At 37.8% G+C, this 16,703-nt stretch overlaps 1 pseudogene; it reads left to right on the forward strand.

Annotated features, from left to right (window-relative positions):
- The first annotated feature begins 1,391 nt into the window (after positions 1–1,391).
- Positions 1,392–2,577, forward strand: LOC101700367 (nucleosome assembly protein 1-like 1 pseudogene; annotated as a pseudogene).
- The last annotated feature ends 14,126 nt before the right edge of the window (positions 2,578–16,703 follow it).

Below are 16,703 nucleotides of genomic sequence, written 5' to 3' on the forward strand. Positions count from 1 at the left end.
TAGGAATCAGTGACCAGTTTTGGTTCTTTAGCAAATCTAACTTTTCTCACTTTTGGAACTGTAAGGAAATTCCTTTGAAACAAGGAGGCGTTTCTCTTACCAACACCTTTACCTCCCTCAGAGCCCATTTCCTGACTCCCAGCCTCACCTACTGTTTGATTTGACAAGAAAAGGGAGGAAATATTATTGTATAGAAGCTACAGATTTTTAAAATAATGTGTTGAAAGAAGGAAATCCAATATTTAAGAACTTGCAACCCTGGAATGAACAGCCACTGTGGACAGGACAAGGAGCAAAGATGCAGGCTAAAGTCAACCTTTGAATGGAATGGGCCTCGCCCAACTTCAAAACCTGTTAAAATGTCAGCCTACCTTAAGCAAGATGATCACAGGGCTGGGGATTTAGCTCAGCAGTTCCCCAGCCTGCCTAAGGGCAAGGTCCTGAGTTCGATGCCTGGTACCAAAAAAAAAAAAAAAAAAGCAAGATCAGTAAACAGAACAGTGAGACCAACTGAGGTACCTGGAAGGCTTGGACTGAAGAACTTCTATCATGTCACTTCTTGGGTGTCTGGGTGGTCCACTCTCATCCTCTCCCAAAGAATTTATACAGAGAGCTGTGTTAATAATCATGATGCAATACCATCTGCCATTTGGGGAACTTCTATTTCACACCGGACACTTCACATATTTTGTTAGATTTGCATAGCAGCTTTATTATTATCATTACCCTCGTTTTACAGATGATCCTGTGGTGACCTCACAGCATGGCCTTAGTGACAAAACTGGGATTTGAACCCAGAACTTTCTGCTTTTTCTACTATACCAAGTGCATTTCCCCAAAAGAAATAATCTATGAAATGGCTTTGTAAGCAGTGAAGCTCTAGGATATTTTATAACCTTTTAGATAGAGCTCTCTGTCTGCAAAGTTTGGCCAGAATTCAAAACAAGACTCTATTCTACAAAGTGGGCTTAGTTGTCACTTCCTGTCTGGGTTAGGCTCAAACCACAGTATTTATCCCTATTAAAACCTTGATTAAAGGTCCTGAGTTTGATCCCCATACCAAAAAAACCCAAAACAAAACCTTGTTTCCACACTGTACCCTACGAATAGGTACAATGATCACATGTTAATCAGAAATTTTAAAAAATTGTTAAGGAGATGGAAATGTTCACTATCATGATTTGATCATTACATGATGTATACACATGTCAAATTATCATACTGTATTCCATAATTTTTTACAATTAAAATAAAGGGGCTTTTTTAGCACCAACTGCTAACGGCACTGCCTTTTGCTCCTCCTGCCACTGTGGCTGCCCTTAGTCACTCCCTGGGCAGTTCCGGCCACCTGACTCCCTGAACTAGCCACTGATATTTGCAGTTCTTATAACATGCCAGACATTGACAACAAAAAACAGTCTGAACTTGATCAAGATTTGGATGATGTTGAAGAAGTAGAAGAAACTGGTGAAGAAACAAAAATCAAAGAGCATCAGCTGACTGTTCAGATGATGCAAAATCCTCAGATTCTTGCAGCCCTTCAAGAAAGACTTGATGGTCTGGTAGACACACCAACAGGATACTTTGAAAACTTGCCTAGGGCAGTTAAAAGAAGAGTGAATGCTCTCAAAAACCTTCAAGTTAAATGTGCACAGACAGAAGCCAAATTCTACAAGGAAGTTCATGATCTTGAGAGGAAGTATGCTGTTCTCTACCAACCTCTATTTGATAAGCAATTTGAGATCATTAATGCAATTTATGAACCTATGGAAGAAGAATATGAGTGGAAACCAGATGAGGAAGAAGAAATTTAGGAGGAGCTGAAACAAAAGACCAAGATTGAAGATGAGAAAAAAGAAGATCCTAAAGGAATTCCTGAATTTTGGTTGACTGTTTTTAAGAATGTTGACTTGCTCAGTGACATGGTTCAAGAACATGATGAACCTATTCTAAAGCATTTGAAGGACATTAAAGTGAAATTCTCAGATGCTGGCAAGCCTATGAGTTTTATCTTAGAATTTCACTTTGAGCCCAATGAATATTTCACAAATCAAGTGTTGACAAAGACGTATAGGATGAGATCTGAACCAGATGATTCTGATCCCTCTTCATTTGATGGACCAGAAATTATGGGCTGTACAGGGTGCCAAATAGATTGGAAAAAAGGAAAGAATGTCACTTTTAAAACCATTAAAAAGAAGCAGAAACATAAGGGACGTGGGACAGTTTGTACTCTGACTAAAACAGTTTCCAATGATTCTTTCTTTAATTTTTTTGCTCCTCCTGAAGTTCCTGAGAGTAGAGATCTGGATGATGAGGTCAAAACTATGCTTGCTGCCGACTTTGAAACTGGTCACTTTTTACATGAGCATATAATTCCAAGATCAGTGTTGTACTTCACTGGAGAAGCTACTGAAGATGATGATGGTGATTATGATGAAGAAGGTGAAGAAGAGGATGATGAAGGGGAAGAAGAAGGAGATGAGGAAAATGATCCAGACTATGACCCAAAGAAGGAGCAAAACCCAGCAGAGTGCAAGCAGCAGTGAAGCAGGATGGTCTACCTTCCGCTTTCCTGGAAAGGATGACTTTAGGTCATGTGATGAGCCTATTTCACGATTTTTGGTCGTTTGCTTGTTTTTGTTTTTGCAGTCTAAAATAAAAATGTTAAATGCGATTTTAGTTCTCACAAGGTAATGTCTTAATTTTGTACTAATTCAGTTTAGAAGCAGAGGCTTAACTTGGATTAATGATTATTGTGCCCAGTTTAACATATTGAAGGAAAAGGAGCCAACTTTGGAAGATCTGATAAAGCAAGTGGAAAACAAAAAGTAAAAGCATAAAACCTCTAAATGGTGTGATACTTTTTTAAAAGAAGAAAACTCATATTCCATAGTTTTGGATTATAACTAGAGAGAAAGCCCTAAGCCTCTATGGTCTATTCTGATCCTTAAGTGCTTAGCTGTGTCATTTACCCATGTTTCTGTTTACTATGTATTAAAACGGGTAGTACTGTTTACTTAACTACCTCACAGATGTGTTAAGGCATAGTACATTAAATTTCACGAACTGTTAAAAAAATAAATAAAATAAAATAAAGGGGTTGGGGTACAGTTTAGTGGTAGAGTGCTTGCCTAGCATGTTCAAGGCCCTGGATTTGATCTCCAGAATTGCAAAAAATTAATTAATTAATCAAAAAAAATATGATCATGACAGAGCTGAGGGTAGTTCAGTGGTAAAATACTTGCCTAGCAAGGCCCTGGGTTCAATCCCCAGTACAACAAAAATAAATAAAAAGAAAAGAAGCAATTATATATATTATATGTATGATTATAGTAGCTATCTACAAAGTTGTCTTGAAGAACAAATGAAATAATGCATGTAAAATACTCATACTGTTGTACTGCCCAGTACATAGTAGGCAGAGAAGGTACTCAATAAATGTCTCTTTTTACCTCTCTCCCTCACTGCTGTTCAAAAACAAGTAAATGTGTCTTTTTTCTTGGGTAACACTATTCCTCATTACCTAAATTGGACTTTGAATTATTCATTGATTCATTCAAAACATATTTTTTGAGCATTTAATCAATGCCGCATTCTATCCTGTCTTCCCAAATGCATTGTATTTCGTCTTTCCTAGACCAGTGGTCCTCAAAATTTAGCAAATATCAGAATCATCTGAAAGGCTTCTTAAAACTCAGACTCATGCACAGACCCTTCCAGAATTCCCCCGTGACCTTAGTGCTGCTTATCTAGGAACAACACTTGGAAAAATCACTGTCCTTGACTAACTGGTTGTTCTCGATACCAGGAACCTCACCATCTTTTAATCCAGGATACAATGAACTCTGATCCCTTGGGTCAAATCCAGCCCACCTTTTTTTGTGTGCTTGTTTTCCTGTGTTAGGGATTGAACCTAGGGCCTTCACACTGAGCTACATTCCTGGCCTTTTTTTGTTGCCCAGGCTGAGCTTGAATTTATGATCCTCCTGCCTCAGTTTCCCAGAGTGCTGAGATTATGGGTGTGTGCCACATGCTCAGCTAAGCCACAGGTTATTTTTGCAAATAAAGTTTTATTGGCATATAGATTTTGTTTGCACATTGTTCACGGCTGCTTTTGTATTATGAGGTAGTTGTGGCGGAGACCATATGACCCACGGTCTAAAATATTTATGATCTTGCCCATTACAGAAAAAATAAATGGTCTTTCTAAAAATACACCCCCACCCTGTCACCCTCTGTCTTAAAAACATCACATGGCTCCTTATTACCTACATGGTCAAATCCATAGTCTGTGGTGTGACAAGCTGCCTGCCTTAGTTTATCAATGTCTTTATATTCTATCCAATTTCTTTAGCATCCTGAACTTAGGTTTCTCTGCACATACCAAGATCCTCTCCCATTTGTCTTCCCACCTCTTGTCTCTTTATCTACAACAACAACCCCCTTTTTAAAGCAATTTATTGGTATTTTGAAGCATTTATTGGTATTTTAGATATACACAATGATAACATTCATCATAGGGAATTTGTACCTGTACTTGGTATATCTTCCTTCTTTTTCTCCCCTTGGCCCCTCTTCTCCTCCTTATTTACAAAAGCTTTGTTTCCATTTTTTCCTCCTATTCTTTTTTTTTGTCCCTTCTTTCCTTTCTCCCTCCTGCCTCCTTGTTCTTTTTCTCATTTGAACATTTTCTTACCATTTCCTAATATCTCTTATATATCTTGGTTCTTATTTCCACTTTCAGTTTCTTGCACCAGAGAAACAATGCAGTATTTAAATGTGTGTCTGATTTATTTTTAAGAGTATGTTCTCAAGCTGCATCCATTTAGCTAAAAATGTCCCAAACTAATCCTTCTTTATGGTACAGTAATACTCCACTATATAAAAAACCCACACCTTCTTTATCCATTTATCAGTATATGGGCATTTGAGCTGTTTCCAAGATTTAGTTATTACAAACTGTGCCACTATAAACATGGGTGTGCATATATCACTGTGGTAGGATGATTTTAATTCTTTCGGGAAGATACTAGGAAGGAGGATAGCTAGGTTGAATGAAACCTTTAGTTTTAGCTTTTTGAGGAATCTACACTGATTTCCACAGTGGTTACACAAGTCTACACTCCCACCAACAGTGGAGAAAGGTTCCTTTTTCCCCTCAGCCCATCAGCATTTGTTAGTGGCTGATTTCTTGATAATAGCCATTCTTTCTGGATCAAGATGGAATCTCACCATTATTTTAATTTCATCTCTTGAATGACCAGTAATGTTACACATTTTTTCATATATTTATTTGCCATTTCTACTTCTTCATTTGAGAAGTGTCTATTCATTTCAGATGCCCAGTTTTAGACTGGGTCTTTAAAATCGGAGGGGTCTGATTTTCTGAATTCTTTTTTTTTTTTTTTGGTACTGGGGATTGAACTTGGGTCTTTGCGCTTGCAAGGCAGGCAGCAGAACCACTGAGCTAAATCCCCAGCCTTTGAATTCTTTCTATATTCTAAATATTAGTTCTTTGTCTGAGGAGCAGCTGGCAAAAAATTTTCCCACAATGTGCGTGTGTCTTCATTTTACTGGTGGTTTCTTTTGCTGTACAAAAGCCTTTTTTTTTTTTTTCTGGTACCGGGGATCAAACTCGGGACCTTGTGCTTGCAAGGCAGATGGGGGAACCACTAAGCTAAATTCCTGGCCTGCAAAAGCTTTTTAATAAGATGAGATCTCAGTTTTTGAATTTTTTTGTGATATTTCCTGTGTGACAGTTTTGTTCATAGAGTCTTTGCCTACACCAATGTCTTCAAGAGTTCTACCTGTTCTATCTGCCAGCAGATTTATTGTTTCTGTTTTAATACTTAGATCTTTAATCTATTTTGATCTGCGTTTAGTAGATGGTAAAAGATGGGTCTAGTTTTTTTGGGTTTTTTTTTAAATTTTTTTTTTTGGTACTGGGGATTGAACTCGGGACCTTGCACTTTCAAGGCAGGCACCTGAACCGCTCAGCTAAATCCCGGGGCCAGATGGGTCTAGTTTTAATCTTCAGCATGTGGAAAGCCAGTTTTTCCAGCACCATTTATTAAAGAGGAAATAGCAATACTTTTAAAAGCCTCAACTATCAAAAGTGCAATTATAATGTGGCCCCCGGATTCCTAACACCTGTCTCCATAGTCTGTCTCATCTGGGTCACACCTATAGTGTTCCCATGGCTCAAATTCCTAAAGCTTTAACCTTTGGGACTTTGTTAATGACTAGTGTGAAGTGTTTCACTGCTATCCCAAGGTTTATTCTGGTGCCTTGGAGCTGAGCGAGGGGCTCCATCATTTGCGCTTGGGACTATAACACCCAATCATGATATTAGGATCAGGTTACTGTATCCATTCCCACAGCTGAGGTTGAGAAAGCACATAGATGTATTGATACTGGGAGAACAGTCACTCCGTGGTGGATCAGCAAGAGCCGAACGTGTTGTAAGAAAGCACGAAGAATTTGAAACCTGAATGATCTCTACCTTGAAATTCAAAGATAGGCATTCAAAATACCAACATATGGAGCCCAAGTACTGGGTATTCTAGACACATGGGAAACACTAAAACAAAACAAAACAAAAAACCCCCCTAACATATGAATACATGAAATGAGACTATTAAAGTTGGGAAAGGGTAAAGAGTGAGATGAAGAACAAGATAGTAGATTGCCGGAATTAAGTCTCTCTCTCACTGGGAGCAGCTCAGATTCCGCCCTTTGGGACCTTCTGTTTAGTGGGAACATGGGCATCCAGCTTCAGTCATCTGATGAGATAATCTCTGGGTCTCAATAGCCATGTAGTACCTCTTTCTTTTTCTCAGTCCCAGTTACTTTTCTTTTTCTAGATACCTCAGTTTCTTCTGCTTTAACACTGTTGGAGATCACGGAGGAAAGGAAATACACGCGCGGCCGAGAGAAGCGAATCCGAGGCGAGCGCGGCAGCGTCCGCCCCCCCCGCCCCCGCCTCCGCCCCGCCTCCGCCTCCGCCTCCGCCTTTTTAAAAAACAGGATGAGCAACTTCTCATTGAGTTTAATGTTTGAGAATTCAACTGTTTACTCTGTGTCTCATGCAGAGACAGAAAGACAGTGCCGCCTGCCCATTCCATCCCATGGGCTTATGCATCCCAATGACCACGAGGCAGGAGGCTGGACTCCACTGCTCCTTCAGTTTGCTCGGATCCCCTGAGCCTGTCTTGTTAGCGTGAGGGTCTCACCACAGAGGGTGTCATCCCAGTGTTTAAAGATAACCGTTTCTCACACAGTAGAGCCAATAAACACAAGCCAACTTCTTCATCTGCTGCTCCGAGAAGCAGCAGCAATCTGTTTCCAAGCTGGAAGAAAACCTGCTGTGTTGGGCTTACTAGATCCTGTCCATGTAGATAGTATCTATCTAGAAACCGTGCCTTAGGGGTGAGCTAAGAGTTTACTTTGAACAACACCATTAAGAATCCCTAAATAATTTCTGACTCACTCTTTAAATCTTAGCACAAATATCATTTCTTCCCATTTCTTTTCATGTGGAGTCAGTCTCCTTGTGGTCCCCATAAATGCCTTTGTTCTCTTGGTAATTTGCATGTATCTGCTTTATCACGTTGAATTGCAATTATTTATTTAATTTTCAATTTCTCCTCATTGGGCAGTGAGTCCTTCAAGGAGAAACACATATTTTAGTTATCCTGAATCTGTGTCTATTTCCAGCACCCAGCTTAAAGCCTAACAAACACTTGACAAATATTTACTGATGGCTAAAGTCCTACCTCCGCTTTGGACCTCTTACTCCTCTCTGAAATGATCTATAAACTTCCACTACACTTTCAGTTAATGCCCTTGGTTTCATTTTTCAATATATTTTAATTCTTCTAGTATTCACTTTTCTGGTTTTGACTACTGTAAGCATGGTCAGGCCAACTTGATTCACTTACCCCACCCACCATGAGAACAAAATATTTGTTCATCGATTGACTGATACTTTGAGTATGATGTGTTAAAAAAAAAGCAGAGGGAAACTAATCCAATTAGTTTACTTGGTAAGAGGTTTGTTCATGTATGCCTGCTCGTCTAGAGTTATAAAGGCTGAAACATGGCTCCGTTTTGAGTAAGGACCATCTCTCTTTATTTAGACAGAGCCATGTCTGCCCATGCACCACACCTGCTTCGGTTTGTTGTCTGGAGCTGCTAACTCTGTCCTTTGCCTGGATCATGTCCCCAGTTGGCTGCCTGCCTCTCACCAGCTGTGCCCAGTGTTTCTCCTTACCCCTTCATCAAACATCATTCTCTCTTCCACAGTCCAGTTTATTTTTTCTTCATATCATCTGTTGAGAATGAAGATAAAAGTTCTAAATGTATATTTGTCTAATGAATATCAAGGTGTCACAGTTGTTACATTAAAGGTGAACAGGAGCTAAGCTGATCTGACCCTGTATCCAAGTTTTCCATCCAAGGCAAAAAATAAAAGTGGAAATAGTAGAAAATTGATCTTAAAGTCAACCTGACTTTAAAAAAAGATAGCATGCAAGGTAGCAATTATCCTGGGACATTCAAAAGACATTCGGGTCTCATTTATTAGAGTATTTCTGTGGACCCCAATTTCATAGAATTCTAATCAGTATTTCTTTTTAAAATAATCTCAATTTATCACACACATTTAAAACTTTACTATTTCTAACTGTAAGCAACTTTAGGACATGTTTTATTTTCTCTTCCATACATATTTGAAAGTGAAATTGAAATTTCAATCAATAAAATTGTAAAAAGTTTGAGAATAAGGAAAAGGAAGGTCCCCAAACCAGTGAGTTTCACCAGGCGCTGGCTGGGAATGTTGATCTGTGCTTGCTAGTTAGTCTAGAGTCTGAGCACTCAGGGATAAGTCCAGTTAGAGAGGCCAGGGAACCCAGAGTATCAGCTAAAAGCCAAGAGAAATGGGAAGTGAAGCACAGCAGCATAGATTTCTTCTATATCCCTGTCTCTTTTCCTTTTTTGGGGGGGTACCAGATATCAAACTTGGGGCCTTGTGCTTGCAAGGCAGGCAGCGGAACCACTGAGCTAAATCCCCAGCTCAAATTTTTTTTAATGTAGTATGGTATTCATCAGTTTGTTTGTTTTTTCTTTTTGGTACCAGGGTCAAACTCAGGTCCTTGTGCTTGTGAGGCAAGTGACAGAACCACTGAGCTAAATCCCCAGGTTTTTTTGTTTGTTTGTTTTTTTGGTACCGGGGATCGAACTCGAGTCCTTCTTCTTGCAAGGCAGGTGGCGGAACCACTGAGCTAAATAACCGGCCCATTCTTTTTTTTTTTTAATATAGACTTTTCTACATTGCTTTTTTCTCTTTTACACTTAAATTGCCAAGATTTGAAACTAAAATGAGTGTTTAAAACGTTACTGGCTACAGTATTTTAAAAATCACTTTATATTTTCTGATGTTTTTTATTTATTCCTCTAATATAAGTTAATTTTAGAACAAAAGTCTAACTTCTTTGCTTACTATTTTTTAAAGGCATCTGAATGAATCAGTTTCCTGCAAAATTCACATGTCTTTGATCTAGAAATTTGCTTCCAGGAATTTGTTTTAAGGAAATAATTAAACTGGACTGTAAAGACATTTGTATAAGGCTATTTATATTAGACCTGTTCATCATATTGAAAACTTTGTATAGACTCTAAATGCATAACAATAATGTTGATAAAATAAATGTAGATGCATCCGTATATTTAAATGCTATACAGCCCCTAAAATTAATGGTGTAGGTAGAAATCTATTCCAATAAAATATATTTTTGTGTATAGTATAATAAAAATGGTTTACTAACTGCTGTGTATCAAATGATATTTATTTTACATGAGTATATGTATACATACATATAGAAAGAAAAAGTGCTAGAACAAAGTATTATAGAAATTCAATCAATTGTATGGTGGTTACTTCTGGTGATGTGATTGAACAATTTTTCTTTTTTATTCACATGTAATTTCTGCTTTTCCTATAATTAGAAAACCATCACTTCTATAGTAAATAATGACCTCTTCTAACCAACAAAATTTGGTGTTATTTTATGTGATAGTTGTCTAATTTATATAGAAAATGGCATCCATTTTTCTTCTAATTAATTTTACAACTGTCTTCTCTCACTTTCTTTTCCCACATTTTTCCTTCTTTGTCCCTTCTCAATTAAAGATGCTCCAAGGTACTCAGGAAACCACTGCTGAGAAACTCACCGAGGTCTCTGGAGCCCCAGTGTGCCTTGAAGTAAAAAGCAGACAAAATGAAAAATTTGCCATTCAAGAGGTCTGATCTCTGATGGAAATGTTCCTTTGACTACTAGGATTTTCTTTCAATCTGCTTGATTTTAATGGCTTTTCACTTCCAAATGTCTGTGGAGTAGACACTAAGGAATTGAATTCAATGTGCCCTTCTTACCTGGACATGAACAACATGCTAGGTTTGCAAGTGGACATCTTGAAGGCTGCATACACACAATCAAAGAACACTGGACGTGGAGGCAATTTTCCACTGCCTTACACTACTTTTCCCTGACCTAGTTGGATTTCCCAGACACATGTCACCTTGCCCTGAATTAGCTTGTTAATTCCCCAGTGGCCGTGGATCCCTGCTGCTCTTCATCAGTGGTGAAGCTAGGAAGAGAGAGGTACCAAAAGGCTCAAGGTTGGCCACAGTATAAGAGAAGCCATTACTCAGGAGACACACCTAATATTGCAACCCCAAATATGAGGTTAAGGAATCAGGGCCTGGTGATTGCACACAGGCTGTTGTTAGCTCTTGTATATGGTCCAGGGGACCTGGAACCACACTTTTTCTCTATACATTGGTTTCCACTGGACAATATGGTCAGCACAATGTTGTAGATAGAGGAACTGCTTAGTTAAAGGCAAAGGAAAGGATGCCACAAACACAATACTGTCAGCAGAGCTAATAATGACAAGGCGCCCAGAATTCTTTCCTAGATTTTATCTCTGACTTGTTATATGTCCTGGAGCACTTAGGCTATTTCTGTGGCTTCAGCTTTTTCATGCATCGACAGGTAATAATACCCTGTTCTCTCCACTTTCATTATATGGGCACTGTGAGGATAAAATAGCTAGTTAATGAGATTTAAAATAGGAAGAAAATGTTTTTGAAGTCTTTAAAGTACCCTGAGATTCTCAGATCCTGATTAGATGGAAGGCATTCTTTTGAGAAAAAAATCTGTGTAGTTCATATCATGTACACATTATTTCCTTGAGTGCTATACTTATTTGACAATTTCTTTTTCCTTTCTATACAAAAGTGGAAGAAAATGAAAGCAAAGTTAAATAACAAGAATGACAAACCTTCAAACAGAAGTGTTCGTGGTTACCTTAAACCCATGGCATGTAGTCTGAGTGAGGTTGAAGGTTAAAGTCTTCTCCGATAGATTTGGAAAAGTACATTTAATAGATTGATTAAAAAGTACACACCAGTAAGTGCATTTCTCACATGGAGAAATAGTCTGATTTTTACCTTAGGAGAGGGATGAAAACATGATTCTTGAACATATACAGTATTAAAGACTCTTCCAGGAAAGCCAAGGGCTTTTGCCTGGGATAGTTGTGGCACACAGTAGTAGCTTGGCTTCAGTTCCTACATTGTTTGTGATTCAGATTTATAAGCATTGTAGGAACTGAAATCAAGCTACTACTTTTGCTCAGAATAGCTAGGTGCCAGGTCAAAAATGTTAGGTACATTCCTATTTACATGTTAGGATACAGCTCCCTAAGTTTTGCAAGATTCTTCTTCTGACATGCCAGCAAATCAGAACAATAAACTACCTTCTGAAGAAAACAGATTTATTTGGTTGATCTAGACTTTTAATAAAAATGTTAGTCATTTGTGTGCTTGTTCTAAAAACACACCTTTCTCTTTTTCTAAAAATACATCTAAAAGGTGGAGAAATATTAATAAATGTTAATATATTTTCTACTGTATTTTATGCCACAAATGGTTAGCTTAGTGGGGACTCTGGGGAAAAGTGTTCTTTTAGTAAATAATAAAACTCTGTGTTCATTCTGGAAGGTCAAACAGAACTGGTAACAATGATCACCTTTGCTTTAGAGTTAATGGGAAATGGGAGGGAGACTTCAGTTTTTCATAGCTTTTGATGTTTTTGTCATATCAATTACCCAAACTTGAATTAAAATAATAATAAAAAACGTTTACCTCTGGGAAAAGAAACTGACAGTAAAGAACGAGGAGCTAGAAATTTTAAAATATGGAGTCATTCTGATATATTTGCTTTTTTTGCAAAATGGATGAATAAATAAATATGCACTCATAATTTAAAAGAACAAACAACAGGAAAAATTCACAACCAAAACCTCTGTGTTCACTGCTCCCCAAGTGAGAAAGAATGACCCTCATGCTATTTCCTTTCACGCGTATGTCTTTCCCGTGTGCCAGAGACCTACCCCACGGTCACGCGTGAAGGGAAAGGCCAAAGTTCATTCTAAAGTCCAAGCCAAGTGATTATGTAACTTTCTCTGTACAGACATATTAGGGTTACACACTCCCTGAAGAAGCTGCACACAGATGGCACCGGTCAATAGAACACCCTACACAGAAACTGGAAAGACATTTTAACACTTCAGATATTATTACATGTGACAAAGTATTTGAAAGATCAATCAAATAAACTGTTCCTAGGAAACGTTTCCAACAGAATACTTCCTGAATAATGTTGCTTTTCTTAGGTCAGTGGGAATTAAATTAAGACACTGAAACAGAGTCAAGATAAGAACCTATTATTTTTAGCTGAACACTTTTATAGAAGCCTCCAGATACTATAATACTTCTCAATCTTTAAAAAAAATTTTCAGAGAAGAACTGAAATACATTATCTCCTTTATAGAGCAGAGGATCTGTACAGTTGTATAACAGATGTAATAAGATTCCAAATTTGGCAGCATATCTCTACATGGCCAATTATTTATTAGTTTATTCATCCGTCATTTATCTCACTATACACGAGGCTCTGTATGAGATCCTCTGAAGACAGAGAAATGAGTGAGACCCAATTGCAGGAGAGGAGGCTGAGTGGACCTCGGAGATGGAGAGTCGTGTGATAAAAGTGCACTGCAAAGCACAGGTGTATCCAAGGTCAGACGAGGAGGAAGGAAACCCCACAAAGGTTAAAGAGAGCAATATTAAAAAAAAAAAAAGAAACAAAGTAATATTAGCAGGGAATGGTGGCACATGCCCTTGATACCAGAACTTGGGGTACTAAGGCAGGAGGATTGCAGTGAGTTTGAAGCCAGGCTGGGCTACACAGTTAGTTCAAGTCCAGCCTGAAGTACATAGTAAGTATTTAGCACAATGTTGGATGCACACTCGTAGTGAAGAATTTGTACGGTAGGTATTAGTTATTATAGAGCATGTAGTAGAGTTATACCTATAGGGGTTGGGGAGCATCTTGGGAGAATATGCAACTCAGCCTGGAGATGGAGGGTGGCCAGGGAGGAAATACTGTACTAAGAAGATGTATAATTTAGGAGCTAGTTGATGGTTTCTAGAAAGCATTGTGTTCATAAATGACAAATTGATTACTTTAAATCAAAAGAAGGATGGATTTTGTCTTGAGCTTGAGTTAAAGCAAGGATACTGGACTAGAAAAAAAAAAGAGATAAACATTTTAGACTAATTCTTTGTTGTGAAGTGCATTATAAGATGTTAGCATGTTGTGATATGCATTATAAGATGTTGGCATGATCCAGGATCTCTACCCATTAGAGGCCAGAAACAGACCTCTGGTTAACAATCAAAAATGTCTCCAGATATTGCCAAAGTCCTCCCCCACCTCCTGGGGGGGTCAAAATCACTGCCTTAAACCAAAATAATTTGTAATATTTGTATATATATTTGTATAAGTGTTTGTAATATTTAGTTAGCCATTGAACTGCAAATGAAAATTAAGGTTGATAAGGAACCAACTTAAATATTTTTGTTTTATTTCTAAGGCTGCTAAATGTATCACGATGAAAACTACCAAAGTAACATGTCCAGAGAGTGGTTTATTCTTCTTTTGTACTTGCCAGTCATAACAGAGTCTGAGACTTACTCCGGGCAAATGGCTCAGATTGGACATTGGCAACACTTATGTAAGGAAGTGAGAATTTATCCTAGTTTCTAAATATTTTTATTAAATTAAACCTTCTTTGTGCTGTATAGTTGTAGAACAGAGAGTTTTGTTTTGTTTTGTACTTAAGACCACCAAGGCTACCATGAGTTCCAGATTTAATGTTGCTGACTCTAGTGTTCTCTGCCTATTGACAGAAGGTCCTAGGGCCTGGAGTGATGACTCTTGCCTTTTATCATCTTTCTCTGCCCTGGAAAGAAAGCTGCAGAAAAGCAAAGGTGCCTTGGAGGCTGCTGGGAGATTTACTGTTTGCCTGCTGGGATACTTTCATCTTGTTTTTCATGATACTTCTAACTGCCTAAGCAAACATCTGTAGTTAAGCTGGGGATTTAGCTCAGTGGTTCTGGCTCCTGCCTCACAAGTGCAAGGTCCCGAGTTAGATCCCCTGTACCAAAAAAAAAAAATCTGTAGTTAATCATGATTAACTGAAACTCACTATGTAACAAAATGAGATTTTTCTCATCTTATTTTTATTTAAAAAAGAGAAAATCAGAGGAGGCATGTTTATATTTTTAAAATTTAAATGAAATTTTTAGTATAAGAAGAGAGTAAGGAATAACCAGTCAAGGACCTCTTTACTTATAACATGTTGATCAGGTTGATACTTGTGTTAGCTTTCCGTCACTGGGACAAAATACCCAAGAGAATCAACTTGTAAGGAGAAAATATTAATTTTGGCCCATGGTTTTAGTTCATAATTATTTCACTTCATTGCTTTGGGGCCTGAGGAAAGGCAGAACATGATGGTGGGGAGTACTTCCGGGTGATTGGGTCTCAATATTTGCTCCAAGGACACACCCCCAATGACTTCCCTTTCTTCCTCCTAGGCCCCACCTCTTACAGGTTCCACCACTTCCTAATAGCACTTCAGGCTGGGGACTGTATGGGCTGTTGAGCCCTTTCCAAACCACAGGAATGCTGCTGCCACTAACTAAAGCATCAGAGTGCTTTGTTTTCTCTTTAGATAGTGCCTTTCTACTTTCAAAAGGATATTAAATTTTTTTTCTGAAAAAAATATATGTATATACCTATATAAGCTTTTATGTGTAGGAACAACACTTTCTCTTTTTGTTTGCTGTTTTGTTTTCTGGGTTTTTTTTTTTTTGGTACCAGGGATCAAACTCAGGACCTTGCGCCTGCTAGGCAGGTGCCAGAACCACTGAGCTAAATCTCCAGCCTTGTGTCTCTGGGTTTTTTTGTTTGTTTGTTTGTTTCTCTTTTTTTATGACCTAAAATTATGGCACACTCTTCACATTGTTCTACAGATTGCAGTTTTTTTTTTCGGATTGCACTTTTAAATTAACATGCTGTGGAGACAATTCTATATTAATCTACAATGATGTAATTCAGTTCTTTAAATAGTTGCATAGTATTCACTTGCATGGATGTATCATGATTTATTTTACTTGATCCTTACTAATAGCATTTTGTTACTGAAAATACTGTAATAATTATCCTTATTTTTATAGTCTGTGAATCTTAACGTAAATTTCTAGAAACAGAGTTGCTAAGGCAAAAGGCATTTGCATTTAAACTTTAAAAAATATTAACGAATTGTTCCCTATAGAGGCTATACTAATTTATTTTTTTCACACCATGTGAGTGATTGTTTCCTCACATCTCCGCTGTCATAGTATATTATAAAATTTCTGAGCCAGGTGTGGTGGCGCACTCCTGTAATTCCAGCACTCAGGAGGCCAAGACAGGAGAATTACCAAGAGTTTGAGGCCAGCCTGGCTACATAATGAGTTCAGTACCAGCCTGAACTACATAGTGAGAACCTGTCTCAAAATGAAGATGAGTATACTTTCCTTTTTATAGATTTGTGTATGTCTTTCTCTGTGAACAACTTTCATGTCTTGCCAATTCTTTTTCTTCTTTCCTTTCCTCCTCCTCTTTCCTTTCTCTCTCTTTTCTTCCTTTTTGGTTATATTTCTATCTCTGTTCCTCTCTTTTCTTTCTAGGGATTCTTGGAAATTAGTTTATTTCTACTATACCTGCTGCAAATATTTTGTTCTGAGTTTGTCTTTGTTTTTCAACTTTGTTTATAGTAACTTCTCATGCAGAAATGTTTACATAATTGTGTATTCATATTTTTTTCCTCCTGGATTTTATCCCATACTTAGCAAGTTTTCCTTTACTTCAAGTTTTTTTTTTTTTTTTGGTACGGGGATCGAACTCGCGTCCTTGCGCTTGTGAGGCAGGCGGTAGAATCAAGATCTTTTTTTAATTCTTCCATGTTCTCTTCTAGTATTTCTGTGGCTTTACTTTTGTCTTTAAATCTTTACAGTCTATGAATTTTTAATGTATTTATTTATTTATTTATTTATTTTTTTTTTTTTTTTTTTTGGTATCAGGGATCAAACTTGGGACCTTCCGCTTGTGAGGCAGGTGGCGGCACCACTGAGCTAAATCCCCAGCCCTATTTATTTATTTATTTTTGAAATGAGGTCTTGCTATGATCTCCAGGCTCAAATTTGTAAGCTTAAATGATCTTCCTGCCTTTGCTTCCCATTTATT

This window comes from Heterocephalus glaber, unplaced genomic scaffold (genome assembly GCF_053883595.1).
Source record: "Heterocephalus glaber isolate CG9 unplaced genomic scaffold, H.glaber_assembly_v1.0 deba00001553, whole genome shotgun sequence".
NCBI classification, from domain to species: Eukaryota; Metazoa; Chordata; class Mammalia; order Rodentia; family Bathyergidae; genus Heterocephalus; species Heterocephalus glaber.